This window comes from Lissotriton vulgaris, chromosome 10, assembly GCF_964263255.1.
Source record: "Lissotriton vulgaris chromosome 10, aLisVul1.2, whole genome shotgun sequence".
NCBI classification, from domain to species: domain Eukaryota; kingdom Metazoa; phylum Chordata; class Amphibia; order Caudata; family Salamandridae; genus Lissotriton; species Lissotriton vulgaris.
In genome coordinates this window covers 148,093,668-148,109,539 of record NC_141698.1, presented here as the reverse complement: position 1 = coordinate 148,109,539, position 15,872 = coordinate 148,093,668, and positions in this window count along the sequence as shown.

Genomic DNA, 15,872 nt, shown 5'->3' with positions numbered 1-15,872 from the left:
ATACAAATAATAGAATGTCATCCGCATAGGCAGCTAGTTTGATGTGGGAATCTGAGAATTGGTAACCTTGAATGGAGGGGTTTTGACGGAGCTTGGAAAGGAAGGGTTCTAAAGCTAAGTTGAAAAGAAAGGGGGATAGGGGGCATCCTTGACGAACACCTCTTTTTAAATCAAAAAATGGAGAAATTTGACCATTGGCACAAACCGCTGCGCGTGGATTAGAATAAAGCAGTGAAATTAAAGACGTAAAAATAGGGCCAAAACCGAACCATTGGAGGGTATGAAACAAATAGGTCCACTCAACTCTATCGAACGCTTTTTCAGCGTCCAAAGCAATGGCCGCAAGAGGGTGAGGTAAGGGGCGGGATTTAGAAAGAATGTTAAATAGGAGTCTGGTGTTATCAGTAATAAATCGGCCTTTGACAAAGCCGGACTGTTCTTCACCCAACAAGTCTGGAAGAAGAAGGTCGAGTCGAGCTGCAAGGGATTTTGCAAAAATTTTGTAATCAATATTGACCAGAGAAATCGGTCTGTATTTTTGCAATGTTGAGGATCCTTCCCCTCCTTAGGTATAAGGCAAATATGAGCTTCTGAAAAAGAGCCAGAGGAGGAACCCAAGGAGAGGAAGGTGCCAATAAGGGAATGGAGTCTGGGTAGAAGAAGCTTTGAAAAGTGGAGAAAGAATTCTACCGTGAAGCCATCGGGCCCAGGGGCTTTATCTTTTTGAAGGGTCTGAAGTGCTTTGAGTAATTCCTGTTGGGATATATCTTGCTCTAATTGAGAAAGGTCAAGTGGGAAATGTGATGGTTTTTGTATGGTAGAGAAGAATGTGTCCAGTGAGTGGGGAGATGGTTGAGTTTCAGAAGAATATAAGGTCTTGTAGAAAGTAGAGAATGCAGTGAGAATGTCTGCATCTGTATGTTTAAGGGTCAAGTCAGTGTCGTAGATAGATTCAATGTTTAGTTTGTTATGTTTCACCTTTAAATAATTGGCTAAGATCTTGCCAGCCTTGTTTTTGCCCCCATAGAACTTGGCACTAGATTTCAATAAATACAACGATGCATCATCAGTAGATTTTTTGTTAAATTTCATCTTAGCGCTGATAAGGGCAGTCAGCGTTTGCTGTGAGCGAGAGGTAAAATAAGAATGCTCCAATCTCTTAATATCTAGGAGGATGGTTTTGGTAGCTTCTCGAGCAGCCCTACGTTTTTTAGCAACAAAGCCGATGATAAAGTCCCTCGCTGCTGCTTTAAACGCATCCCAAATAGTATGTTTGGGAACAGGGGAATCATCATTTAGGGCAAAGAATTCATGAGAAAAAGAGGTGAAGGCAGTAGTAAATTTGGGGTCTAGGAGAAGAGAATTATTGAAACGCCAACGTTTAGGGCCTGTTGATTTGGGTAAGAGATCCAATTGGACTAAGGTGGGGGCGTGGTCAGAAAGTAAAATTGGACCTATTTCTGCATAAGAGAGAGTTTGGGCAATATTGTGGGTAACAAAGATGTAATCGATTCGAGATTGGGAGTGATGACATGGGGAGTAGAACGTAAATTCTCGGAGATTCGGATTACAAAGACGCCAAGCATCGGTGAGTTTATGTTGGGAGATGGTATGGGAGAAGGATTTGTGAGGTTTATTAGGAATGAAATGTGCTTTGGAGTTCCTGTCTAGAAAGGGATCCAAGGGCTGATTACAATCTCCCGCTAAAATGAAATTATCATCAATGAATCTTGTGACGTGCTGGGAAAACGAATGCCAGAAAGTGGGATCACCAGTGGTAGGGGCATATACATTTAGGAGAGAGATTGGAACATTCTTAATAGAGAGTTGAACATAAGTCCAACGGCCTTCAGAGTCCGACTCTTGAGCAATCACAGAAGGAGAAAGAGCTTTGTGACAAAGAATAGCAACTCCATTGCGTTTACCATCTCCAGGTGAAAAATAAACATCACCCACCCAGCCTCTTTTCAACTTAACAGATTCTTCAGCAGACAGGTGGGTTTCTTGTAAGAAAGCAATGTCCACATTTAAACGCGAAAGATGAGATAAGATTCTTTGTCGTTTGATGGGTGAGTTGACGCCCTTAACATTCCATGTGATTATTTTAAGAGACATATCACATCAAAGAAAAAGAAAAAGAAGAAAAGTAGAAGAAGGTAATAAAAAAGTACTGATAAAAGAGGATGCGAAAAAAAGAAGGTAGTCCCTGGATATATCAGTCCAAAGGAGAGGAGGAAGACCAAAGAGAGAGAAAGGGGAGCAAAGGAGACCAAAAGAATTGAGAAGCCAGGTAGAATAAAAGAGTCAGTAAAAAGCAGTGCAGTGTAATAGAAAGGAAAAGGATGAGGAAAGAAGAAATAAGGTGAAGAAAAGAAAAGTTTGAGCGAGTTGTGTGGAGGAGAGAACAAGGTAGTCCAAGAAGGAGTCAGATTAGTCAACATGAGACAACAATAGAAGAGTATTCGAGAACTGAGAAGAAGAGACACCTGTGTAACAGAGAAAATTGGGAGACACAAAAGCAAAAAAGGTACAAGGAGGAAAGTGAACAGCTGGAAGGAAGGGGAAAACATACTTACGGAGGATAGAGACGGGGAGGATCGATCACCAAGGGAAGGGTACGCGAGGAAATGAGTGAGGGGGGAGCACCAGGCAAAGGAAGCAGTCGCCCGATGCAAACGAACCAACAGGTCAGGGGGATGACGCCAAACAAATGGTAAAACCTGCAGGAGAAAGAAGGAAAGACAACAATGAGTGAGACAACTGAGAGAGAGTGGGAACAAGGCAGTAACGAGTAGCGAAAATGGTACACAAACAGGCGGCAGTGAACAATACTAAATAGTGAACAAGGAGGGAGGAAATACTGAGGGGAATAAGGGGGAGAGCAGGGGAACATAAGAACAGGGGCCGCCTGACAACATAACAGGAACAAGCAAAAAGACGCTCAACCATGCACGAGCAACATGCAGATTAATGTAAATTGCGAAGCTTCAACACGCAGAAATCATGGCGGAAAAGCTGACGATGAGCTGGAGAAGTCCATATCAGATGCTTGAGTTGCATTCAAAAAACTTCTCAGGCGAACAGGATCCTCATATGTCGTGGTTTTGTTGTTGTAGGTCACTCGGAATAGGCATGGGTGGAATAGACCGTATCTGGCTCCAATGGCGCGAAGTTCTGGTCGCATGTCCAAGAAGGCCTTGCGTCGAGTGGCTGTAGCTCTTGCATAATCCTGTGCAAAGAAGAGGTTGGAGCCTGACCATTGCAGACGAGGTGAGGCACGGGCCGCCGAAATAACTTTGAGTAGGTCAGTGTATTCCAAGAAATACATGATGACACCTCTTGGCCGTGAAGAAGGAGAGGAAGCAGAAGGGGGACGCCCCAGCCGGTGTGCACGCTGGATGTTAAGCGCGGTATCTTCAGGCATGTGAAGGAGCTTGGGCAGAAATGACTTGAAGAAGGCAATAGGATCAGCCCCCTCACAATTCTCCGCCAGGCCGTAGAGACGAAGATTATTGCGCCTATTTCGGTTTTCCAATTCTTCAACTTGTTTGTGGAGAGAGGAAATCTGAGATTGCATATGCGATATCTTGGAGGACGACTCCTGGAGAGAAGTGATAGAATGTTCCACTGTAGTCACTCTGGCATCCATTTGGGCCCAATTGTCGGTAAGGACCTGCAACTTAGAATTGGTTTCTTCCATGAAGGGCCTGAGAGCACGAATCTCTTCCAATAACAGCTCCATCGAGACAGTCGATGTGGACCCCGTTGGCGATGGAGGATCTTTTTTAAGACGTTTTGTCGTGATTTTCCCTGATGACTGAAGAGGTCGTTCCGCAGATGACTGCGACATTGGAGTGACGAGATTCTGAGAGGCCTCAAGGTGTGCCAGTGCAGAAAAGACTCTTGAGTTTTTGATGAAGACACGACGCGGATTTTTGGGGGTCCGAGAGAACGTCTTCTTTTCCATAAAAGTGAAGTAGAGGGGAGTCGTTGGTAAGGAAAAAAAAAGAGAAAGTCCAATGATAAGCACTGCTTGTTCAAAGGCAGTAGAGGACTGCACAGAATGTAATAGCGCTGAAAAGTCAAAGAGAAGGGTATAGCTGCAGCCAAATCCCTTAGTGAGACATAGAGGATCCTTCAGGTGGAAAACATCAAAAAGATATGGATAATAAATGTGAAGAGCGTGTAGAAGTCAATTTGAAAGCTGCCCTGTGATGCATGTAGCGTCAAATATAGGAGCGTGTGAGAAAGCAGCGTCTCCAACACAGAGGTGACTTAGTCCAATAACACCAACAGGGTATTTGAGGAGAGAGAATTCGATTTGCTTAAAATGGCTGCTCAAAACATGTAGAACGTTGAAAAAAGTCGTTTGGTTTCATTAAAGAGCAGCTTGTGTTAAATTTGTGCAGCATTGAGATAAGGGTGCAGAAGAAAAGCTCACCAGAGGGTGTTGAGGATGCCGAGGTCTCGTAGGCAAACTCGCATGGTCGGGTGAGATGTATTTGGCTTAGTCAATGACACAAGATCACAGAGAAAGAAAGTGCACGGACATAACCATGCTATGGCACTTTTAACTTGAGACTCATTTAACATTTGAGGAGGATGCTATATGACATGAAATTGCCTCCTATGAATATGAAGCACTAAAGTCCTGGGAACACAGAGCTCATGCTAGAGAAAGGGAGAGATATCAGGGAAGAGTCAAAAAGGCAGTACACACTGTGCAGATGCTATGTGGGATGTAGAACAGAAGAGATGGAGAACTGGTATGGCTGACGGAACTAAATTGCATCTTTTATTGATGAGTGAAGAATCTGGGAAAGGCAACGTAAATAAAAAGCAGAACATGGAAGAGACAAAAGATACAGAAAGTATAAATGAGGACAGTGAGAGTGAATTTATTGGTGATTTCTCAAATGAAATCAGAATAGAGAACAACTTCTGCATGATCAAGCCTTATGCGCCAATACCTTAAGCAGTTTGTGCTACATCTGAGTAAACAGCCCAGCCTATCCAACCTGCAAATGCAGCATTCATTAAATATTGTGATTTAATAACATTAGAATATGATGCAGGAAGTCTTTGTTGTATAGTCGATGGCCTGCAGTCAATGCCTCAAGCAAGGTGATTCAAACACCAGGCACAGCATTCACATCTGTCTCAAATGGTGTTTGAAAAGACAGAGCACTCCTGGCCTTAACCTGCCATTCTGTGAAAGCAACAGGTTTTTAGTCACTGACATTTAGGAAATTCAGATTTTTGTTTTGATTAGGAAGTTTCTATCAGAGATAAATATGGGATTCAATTTGATATTTATATTTATAGTCGACATTTATGGAGTAACACTGTTCCACGGAGGTGCCCTGCCACCTACCTACAAAAGACTACAGGGAGTAAAATCATACCTGCCAACACTTGGGGGCCGGGAGGAAGCCCTGCACAAACTTCAATTTAAAAGCAGAGGCCTTCAAACGGGCAAGAGGACCTCTCTAAGGCTGATAGGGTTGGGTCAGAATCGGATGCCAGACACTTGTAAGACTGGAGACAAGCAGTTGTTTTGCAAGCCCAGGCTCTGGGAAAAGTTACTCTCTCTGAAGTCAGAACACATGAAAGGCTGGTAGAAGCTGGATTCTCTGAAAGGCTGCCAATCAAAAGTCAGGTTGGTAAATCTATAAAGTGTCAGTGGGACCTCCGGAAGACACGGAAGGATGCGCTCTGTCAGGCACAGGGGCAGGCGGGCTGGAGTCTAGGGCGAAACTCGAAAGATTAGATAAATCGGAGCAGGTCGCCTGTCAAGCTTTGCCCCTCTGGAAGCCAGGAGCAATGCGAAACACAGTTCAGACCCAACCCGCTGTAAGGCTGGTTGGGCTGGGGGACATAACACGTGCCTCCAAAATCGTAGCAACGGAGCAGAGTTAGAAACACGTCTATGAATGGTTGGCGATATTTACTCAAAGGACCGATTCATATGTCAGGCCGTTAGGAATGGGACTGAGGGCCAGATGTAGGTAAATCTCATTTACCGATTCATAAATGCCGAATTTTACCGATTCGGTATTTATGAATCTGTAAATGAGATGTAGGTAAAAATTCAGTATTTTTTACCGAATCGGTAAGATTTGGTATTTACCGATTTGGTAAATACCGAATCGGTATTTGCCATTGAATCCTATGGGCCTTGAAGCCCATAGGATTCAATAGCAAATACTGATTCGGTATTTACCGAATCGGTAAAAATACCGAATTGCTAAGGGGGACAGGGTGTCACTTTGACATCCTGTTGCACCCCTGTAACTGGCTTTTGTGCCATGTGGCACACAGACATGCCCTTAGGGCATGTCTGTGTGCCACATGGCACAGGTGTACATGCACAGATGTGCATGTACACAGGAATTCGTAATTTACCATGCAATTGTATTGCATGGTAAATACCGAATTCTAAAGGCCCTGTAGCACTGTTAGAAGTGCTACCTACATCACAAAATACATTTTCAGTATTTTTACCGAATGGTAAATTTACCGAATCGGTAAAATGTACAGAATCGGTAAATTTACCGATTCTGTAATTTTACCGATTCAGTAAAATTACTGATTCGGTAAAATTACCGAAAATGTACGTTTTTTTAGCCCCTACATCGCCATAGCCCTTTACCGGTCGGAAACGGACGAAAATCGGTATTTTCGGCCGTTTCCGACCGGTAAAGGGCTACCTACATCTGGCCCTGAGTCTGTTATCTCAGGTATATACTTGTACGACTATTTTAAAAACCAAACAGGAGATACGCCCGGTATCTCTGATGTTGGTAGTGCTGGGGCAGAGTCGGCCACACACCAGGCTATTGGACAATCGCACAACCTACTATTGTACTGATACGAACTTAGCTTTACAGGTTTCTGAAGGCCACTTCGCTGCAGGGATTTTTTTTTCTCTGTATGAAGATACAGCTTTTTATAGAAAATATACGTGGTAGGTTTAATTACGGAATTGCCACTTTTTACTAGATATAAATACCTCACGTGCCACCGATCTTCCATGTGGATGTTCTGATGCCTGTTCTTTTAAAGGGCCCATTTCTTGTGTCATTGACAAGGGTCAGTGGCTATGGAGACTGGGAGCTCTGCCCATGGCCGGTATGTGCTGCCAGGTGCGACGGGAACCTGCAGGCTTTCCCATAGCAGGCCCCTCTCAAAATGTGGGGGCGGAATACTGGTGTGGGCAGGGGAGTAGTATTTCAGTTCTTTTAACAACTATGAATGGGGACTGGGAGCGCTTCAGACCCTGTCACTGACAGGTGGGAGCAGCCCAGGTAGTCCTTACGTTGCATTCTGGTACTTGTTGTTCTACATTTATGATAGAACAAGTAGCAGAGTGCAGAGAAAAAAAGACGAAATAAGATTCTCATGCCTGGCATGGGGTGATTAGAGTGTATATCAGACTACAGAGCTGCTCGGGCAGACCTTGCACTCACCCCTGTTTACTTGTTTAGGTCTGGCATAGACAGAGCTTCTTGCTTGTTGGTGACCTTGTGTAAGCAAACATTCATAAATACAACAATTCATCCTTTGGCCTGCTCATCTGTCGTTCACATTTTGCTTCCTTTCGTCATAGCATGGGGCTGTAGGTCAGCTCACTTCATCCGTTGCCTCACACATTTTGAGTGATGGCATTTTGACTAAACCTATATGCATTGCTGTCTAAAAAAGTGTCCTTACTACCAGGACTGGTGGCCCATCACTGGCAAATACTTCTTTATTTTCATTCCTTATCATGTTACCGTTTTTTTAGTCGTTTGTGTAAGCTATGTCAGTAACTCAAACCCTAGTTTATCTTTTCTTTAAGCCAAAAGGAGTAATATTTTCCTGTGAAAAAAGGTTTTCTTTACCCATTCTAATTACACCAGCCTGCCAGGAAGCACCCATACTGGTCTATAAAAAAAGTTATAAACAATGGTTTCATTATTTTTTTATTTGAATTTTTATTATAAACATTTTGGCACCATATTTAATCTGTGGCATGTTCTTTTGTAGCATATGCTTAAAATAAACAAGCATTGTCATAGCAAATAGGTCTCTCCTTTGGGACCGTATAAGTGTTTAGCCGTGCAACAGTAAATGTTATTGCACCAAGGATATTGTGCTGCATAACAAAATACTTATAACGTACCAAAGGTGAGACCTATTGTCTACTTTACACTGGGTGCCATGGTCAATGATTCTCCTATAAATGGACAGCAAGATATCTCCTGCATTACAGCTGAACAGAATGGCTTCTCTTTCACCAGCATTCAGGGGAAGGAGGCTTCCTGTCACAATTCTTTAATAGCTTCAGAATATAGACAAGTATATAGCCAATATTGTGGAGTCTATATATATGTGCAGATCTATACTGCTGACCTCAACATTTTTTTAATTTTATTTTTGTCATTTGTAGAGCGCATGAATCACCCCACATGGGGTATCTCCGCGCTATAGATGCAGCAGGTGTGGTAACTGGGGATTTTAACAGAAGAGTGAGGTCTTTCATTTTTTTATTCGGAAGCTAAGATAGTTGGTACAGAGGCGAATGTCCAATGGGAGCTGATTCCAGTATTGTGGCGCTAGATGGGAGAATGATTTGCCTCCTAATCTAGTTTGCTTGATTTGCGGGATAGTAAGAAGACCTTTCCCCTTTGAGCGGAGGGTCCGCGTCGGGGAGTGTCTAATCAGTTTGTTGGACAGGTACGCGGGGCCTAGTTGGTTAAGGCTCTTAAACACAAGGCAGCACATTTTGAATGTAATTCTCATGCGAATAGGTATCGTGACATACTTCCCAGTAAAGTATGAAGCCAGCGCTCATCTCCCTCTCAATCATACCACAGATGATTGTTTCTTCACAGTGCATGGCTCAATATCTGAGCATCAGCCTAATCCTATCATATGGGCTCAATCTAAAGTCTTTGATTATTGTTTGGCTAAAGCCCTCAAGGCACTAAAGGACGGGAGAAATTATAAGATTGTCTCTATGCAATTACATTTGTTATCATGCATAACTGGCTAATTTATTTTGGGTTTGTACAATGTATGTGTTGCTGCTCAATAACAAATAAAAAAATACAAGCATTGGCAAAGTATATAGGTGTAGCTCCATCACAGCTGCAGGGCTGCAAGTCATTACTAGAAATGCCCCTAAAGTCAGAAGCCACAGTTTAAAGCCTTCATTAAGGTTCCCACAGATGTTACCAGATGTCCTTCTCGAGTCAGAAGCAAATGCTTGAGAACTCTTTCATAAAGCTGCAATGCCACAAAGCCTTAACCCCTTCGACGCTGATGACGAGCTGGGCTCGTCATGGTGTAGCCCGCTCGCACGCTAGCTGTACCACTGGAGTCAGATACAGCTGCTTGAGAAATATTTAAAAGGCTGCAGCATCTCAAGTCCTTGCCAGATGTCCTTCTCAAGTCAGATGCAACTGCTTGGCATGTCCGTCACAAAACTGAGCTGGTGTGGCTTTGACGTATGAATAGGTATATTTACTTTTGTTAATCTGAAGATTTAGGCTTGTTTTCAGAAGGCTAAATAATTATGGCAAACCTGCTTTATGTTGATAGGTCACTTTTGCAGCTTTTAATATCTTTATTGTTATGGAAGACCGTGATCACACCCTGATATACATAGCTGCAATGAGACACTATTAAATACAGTGCTTCCAAATTTCTGACAGTGCAGACAGTTTTAGGTGAATGTATAAAGGAGCAGCAGCAAAATGTAGTCACTGAATGTGAAGGAAACGAATGGCCGTGGCCTGCTCTCCTATGCTATGTACTGTGGTGAGAGCAAGCACACTTTCAGTCATATTTGAACAGACCAAAGGATAAAGAGGGCTGATTAAAGCTCCTTCATCCGCATGCATTTTTACGATACATTTTTTTAAAAACATGAGGCATGCAAGAGAGTCCAAAGCTGTCTTTAGGGCAGTCCTGAAAATGAGGATCATCAAAAGAATTCATAAAGAAATACATTTTTCTCTGTCGTGGAGAACAAATAATGCATATGGTGCAGTAATCTATGGACTATTCCCACAAACAGTTGTAGTGATTCTCCACCAAATATTTTGAGTTTTGTCACAGTCATACATGAGACAGAATTCAACGGGCCATATTTATGAAAAGTGTTGCATCGCTGGGGTGAAACAGCAGTGCAGCACTTTTCAGTGCGCCATCCTTGCGACACCATGGATGCGCTGTATTTACTGTACTGCGCTGCAGGTTGCAAGGATTTACAGATACGTCAGGAATCCTGAAGTACCTGTCGGTGCAAAAAAATGGCGCATGGCTGGAGTTTGTCTGGAAGCAGATGCAACTCCAGCAATGTGTCATTTCACAGCTCCATGTGAAAGGGCCTGCGTCACCCCTTACGCCTGATTCAAGCAGGCGTAAGGATTTGACGAAGTGACACCGTAGAAGTGATGCTGCAAAATCTGATAGATTTCAAAGCACCACTTTTATGAGGCTTTTCTGCTCGGAATGCCCACCCTGCATCCATTATACCTGTTGCAGTTATAATGTAGCACAGGGGTTTACAAAATGGCACATCTTCCTAGATGTGTTACTTTGTAAATATGGTGCTGTGTGGTGTTTTTTTCACGCCACTGCAGTGACACAAGAAGTGATGCAAAGTCGACGTAATGGCCTCATAAATGAGACCCACAGAATTTAAAATTAAGTGACATCTCGCATGTGCCTTCGCACAAGGACAGAATGACTAGAATCACCCAATTAAACCATTCGCTCCTGGTACTTTTTGTGTTCTTCCCCGTTCAGGCAGGGCCCATTCTTTACTATGCCGCAGCCGAGCTTAACCCGGGGTGCCTGCACGCAGTTGTGTGTAGGCACTGTCTGCAGCACTCTCCCCCCCGACCTGGGTCCACAAAAGGTTTGTCTAAACACTGTTTCTGAAAGCTGCAGTCGCCCGTGCCTGTTTTTGGTCTGTTTTGCTTTTTGACCCCTCACGCACCTACTACTCTTTCCAAAGAAGTCCAGTAGGAAGAGACACCAAATGTAGGGGCATATTAGCAAGAACCTCGTTAAAATGATCGCCGTTTTAAACGGCGATAATGGGCTAGCTAATATGCGTTATAGAATTCCAATAGAAGCCCAGGTTAGATGTGCAGGACATCTAACCTGGGCTTCTATTGGAATTATATAACGCATATTAGGAAGCCCATTATCGCCGTTTTAGCTGCATTTTCCTGCCGCTAAAACGGTGATTAATTTTAACGAGGTTCTTGCTAATATGCCCCCTGACCAAAGGACATCTATGCGTCCCGGCAACGGTGTGAATCAGAGCTGAATATATGTTTTTTCTGAATATAGGAGGGAGCTAGTGAGAAGACATATCTGAGCGCAGAAGCCTCACCGCCCGAGCTGCACAAATTACTCCTGAATTTCCGAACTGTAATAGAGATAGCTGTGTTGGCATTATTTCTCCAACAGCATCCTGCAAACTGATTGCAGGGTGGCCATCTCGTGCACATTGCTCCCTCGCCTGCAATACCACTGTTGACAGATGACTGATGTTTTTTGTGATGCTGGGTGCAGTTAAACCAAACTAGAGGCCGCTCCGGCTTGTCCAGTCGACGCAGTTCACGATTCTCTTTCCTGTAAAATGTGTGTAAATAAGCAACGTAAGAGAAAGATCATAAATCAGACGTACCACTGGGGTGTCTGCCATGTTGAGACCTATTACTGGGCAATCAGTCTTTCCACACCTCCGGAGCGCTGCATGACACTGTGAAGCAGCGCATCCCTTTATTTCTTGTTTCCGGGGCACTCGATTAGAGACAGTAGTAGAAAATTAAAATGTCCGCCATAAATATGTATGTTGTGTTGATGTGGAGAAAGTCGCAGCAGGAGAGGCTCCGAGGGTGCATGCATTTCATGCTGTTGGAATGGAATAGCCATGCCTTTATCCTTGGTTGGCCGAACCACTGCTCATTTTCACAAAGCATAATCAGGCACAAACATATTTTCTTCTATAATTCTAGAATCCATGATAATATTTAAAAATACATTTGCAACAGTCTGCTTTGTAATAGACAGCGAGGTATCTGCACCCTTTTCAGAGGCAGGAGTACTTTGTCTCCCCCTTCCCTTGCTACATCTTATTAAGAGGATTGGCGCAAATCCACACAAATGGTGAATTTGCAAGTGTAAACTGAATGGCAACAGTGAATTCATGACTGTTTGGCCAACATTCCTCCAAAACAGTCAACATTTTTGTGAGAGTGAGTTAGGGAATGGGAAACATCATTAACAACGAAGGCAGTACTACGCGTAACGTTTACAACGAGGCACTTACCACGTAAACGTCTTTCCAACGCGTATGCCTTCAACGATCGTATTTACCACAAACAAAAAAAAACCCGAAGGTTTAAAAAGGGGGGTTGGGGTGGGGGTCTCCCCCCCCATAAAAAAACGATCCCGCCGTGCCGAAGAAAACAGTGTCATAAGAGAGGAAGCGTAATAAACTTCCGCTTCCTCTTTATGACGTAAGAACGACGTGGCAAAGAAGATGAGGGGAAAACGAATTCTGTGGTAACGCATGCGTGGAAAAGGCATGCGTTGCAACGGAATTCGTGGTAACAACATATAACCCAGGGAATATGCACCTGCTCATACACAGTGACAGACAGAAGAGGGCCTCTGGGCTATATCAGACTCTTATGACACTATCTATGCAGAGATGATAAATACCTGCATGGGTGTCTGCATCTATTCTTACAATCACTTCAGCAGGCTATGCTGGCATGCCCTAATATGCCTTTTGATCTCACACACTGCATCTAGTTTAGGTCAAACAACAGCCAACACAATTTCGAACATTGTTAGACTGTCTGCCTTAGGGTGGTCTTTCAACAAACCTTTAGTGTTCCTCCTCCATTTTTGCTGATCTTGTTTTTGCTGGCCTCTGTGTACTTTACTACTGCTGACCAGTGTTAAAGGGCTTGTTCTCTCTCCCTAAACATGGAAGAATTGACTTATCCCCCATTTGGCATATGTAGGTTACTTATAAGTCTCTAGTAAAGTGGTACCAAATTACCCCACAGCCTATAAAGGAAATACTACTAGTGGGCCTGCAGAACTGATTGTGCCACCCACCTAGGTAGCCCTTTAAACATGTCTCAGACCTGCCATTGCGGCCTGTCTATGCAGTTTGAATTGCCATTTCGACCTGGTAAAACAAACCTTTTGCTCAAGCCTCAAACTTTCATTTTTTTATATATGTAAGTCGCCCCCAGGATAGGCCCCAAACTGCCCACAGTGCAGGGTGAAGTGAACTTAAAAAGTAGGACATATACTTTTAAGTTTTTTATATGTGTTGGTAGTGATAAACTCTGAAATTTATTTTTCACCACTTGAAGGCCTACCACTCCCATAGGATAACATTGGAGTTACCTTATTATATTTAATATACTATCATTTCAAAATGGGAGCAGGTGACCCATTCATGTTTGGTGTCTTTGGAATTGTAATGACAAATCTTCTCTCTCTGTAAAGTCATATTCTAGATTACAATTTTGAAAATGCCATACTCTTAGGGGCTTGGGTAACAAAATATGTTGTCAGGTAAAAGTGCCTTCAAGGGGTTTTATTTCAATATAGTAAAAAAAATTGAACAATGTCATTTTGAGTGCCCAGATTAATGGCCTCAAGCATATGAATTTATTAAATCAATTTATAGAATCAAGAGTGAATAAATATAAAAAATAAATCAGTAACGGTGTATTATTTTTTGTAGAAATTTATAATCAAATATTATATTTGAAGGGTACAAAACAATATTCACATATACATAAGTGACAGAGATTAACAACTTCCAATAAAATATCTACTAGTTGCTTATGTGGATAACCCATTTCAAAGGCATATTTACACATAGAAATCTTTCTTTAGCATTCAATAAAAATTCCTATATAGCAATATTATTTTCTTCATGAAAATGCGTTAGAGTGGTTGCTGTTTACATTGATCTATTCTCTAAGGGGTTATCAGTCCACATAAGAATTTCTCTGTCCTGAAGATGGTCTACTAGATGTATCACATGACAGGACCGAAACGTCGACCAGTGATGCATGACCTTCAATCGCAGCTCTATTTCACCTTGGAACCAGCGCATCACCTCGGCTGTGTGACGCATCCTCGGCACAGAACCTCACAACACTCTGCAAACCTGGAATTAGGGTATTCTTGTCCAGTGGGCCTAACTGGGTCCGTGTAATTGATCCACACTCCATCATCGTAAGACTGAACTTCTGACTTTGTCCCAGTTCGGGCTGACCAGATCTCAACAGTTGGTGCTTTGTGGTTTTTTACATTATTTTCACTTAAATATTTAAACTTGCATCTCTCCAGTTCTACTAAATGAATTTTCCTCATTTTGGTCTTATTTTATTTGTTAAAAATGTCTCTATTAGTCTAAACTGGTGTGGGATCTTTTGGTGGTGTTCTTTAACTGTGTTACTGTTTGAAGAGTTACACAAAATGTTTACACATTGCCTTTGAGTTAAGCCTGACTGTTCTGTGGCAAGCTGCCCGAGCGTTGAGCACAGGTTAATTTAGGGTTTGCTTGTGACCTCACCCTGACAAGGATTGTGGTTCCTGCTTCAATAGGGTTTCATCACCTCAACCAATAACCCAGTTTCTAACAGCCATGAACCTGAAGGGCACTCAGGAACTCGATGTATTTCGAAGTGCTACATTATCTTGTCAGGGCTATGAAGTGTTATGCATTAGGAGGAACTACTTACTCGCCAATTCAAAAAGCACTTGGGCCTGGAAGTGGGTAGAATAGAGCTATGTGAGTACCAATAGAATACCATACAATCACAATTGTGTATTGTTCATGGACTCTAAAAGAATACCTACCATGTAAAAGTTGGTTGTATGTGTAGATTATATTGGTTATTATAAAAGACCTTTAAAATCACTTAGAGGGGGCGTGGCCAAGATGGCGGTGTGAGCGGACATGCTCTGCCGAGCTCCCGCCGCCGTTCGCCGACTTTTAGCACAAGCACAGCACTTATCCCGGCCCGAAGAGTCTCGCAGGGCGCCTGACGCCGGCGTTGCAGTGGCGGAGGCGGCGGCGGTTGGTGCCGACAGCGGAGGACGCCCAGTCCTTGCTGTGGCCGGTCGCAGTGGCTGCGGCCGTTGGGGCCTGGAGTGTGCGTAGAAGCGAAGGTGAGGCCGTGGTGGGCGGAGCCTGAAAGCCGCCTTGGTGACTTCCCGGGCGGGCGGCGGTGGTGGCGGCGGGTCCGGCCCGCGCGGCGCCGCGCGAGGCCTCCAGTATCCCTTCGCGGAGGCTTCTGCGGACCTGCTGCCCCAGCTCGGACACCGGAGCTGCCCCCGCCAGGACGGCTGCCGGTGTGCAGCAGCGACCTCGGCAGCAGCGCCTGGAGATCCCTGAAGATCCCGGAGGAGAGGTTCGGGGGGTAGAGACCGGCCCCCGTCACACGACACAGCGGCCACAGCGGAGCGGAGGAGGTCGGGGGTGAGGCAATGGCGGTGGGCCCCCCCCTCCTGCAGGGCGCCCGCTTTTCCCTCCATCCAGCCGAGGCCGAACAGCGCGACGAGCTGCCATTTTAAGGGGCCTGGCAACATACTCGGGATAGCGCCGGCGGTCGGCCTGTGCTCCCCCATCCGTGGCCTGCTGCCGCCGCACGGCCTCCCTGGGTACAAGCACGAGACCGGACACCCGCCCACGCTGCACATCGGGCGACGAGCAGCAGAGGCCCGACCTGTGCGGAGACCACTGGCACGTGGCGGGAGGCCGATCAAGGACCTCGCATTGGTGACAAGACGCGGGGGGGACTCCTGCACTTACTGCCTCGCTTGCTGAA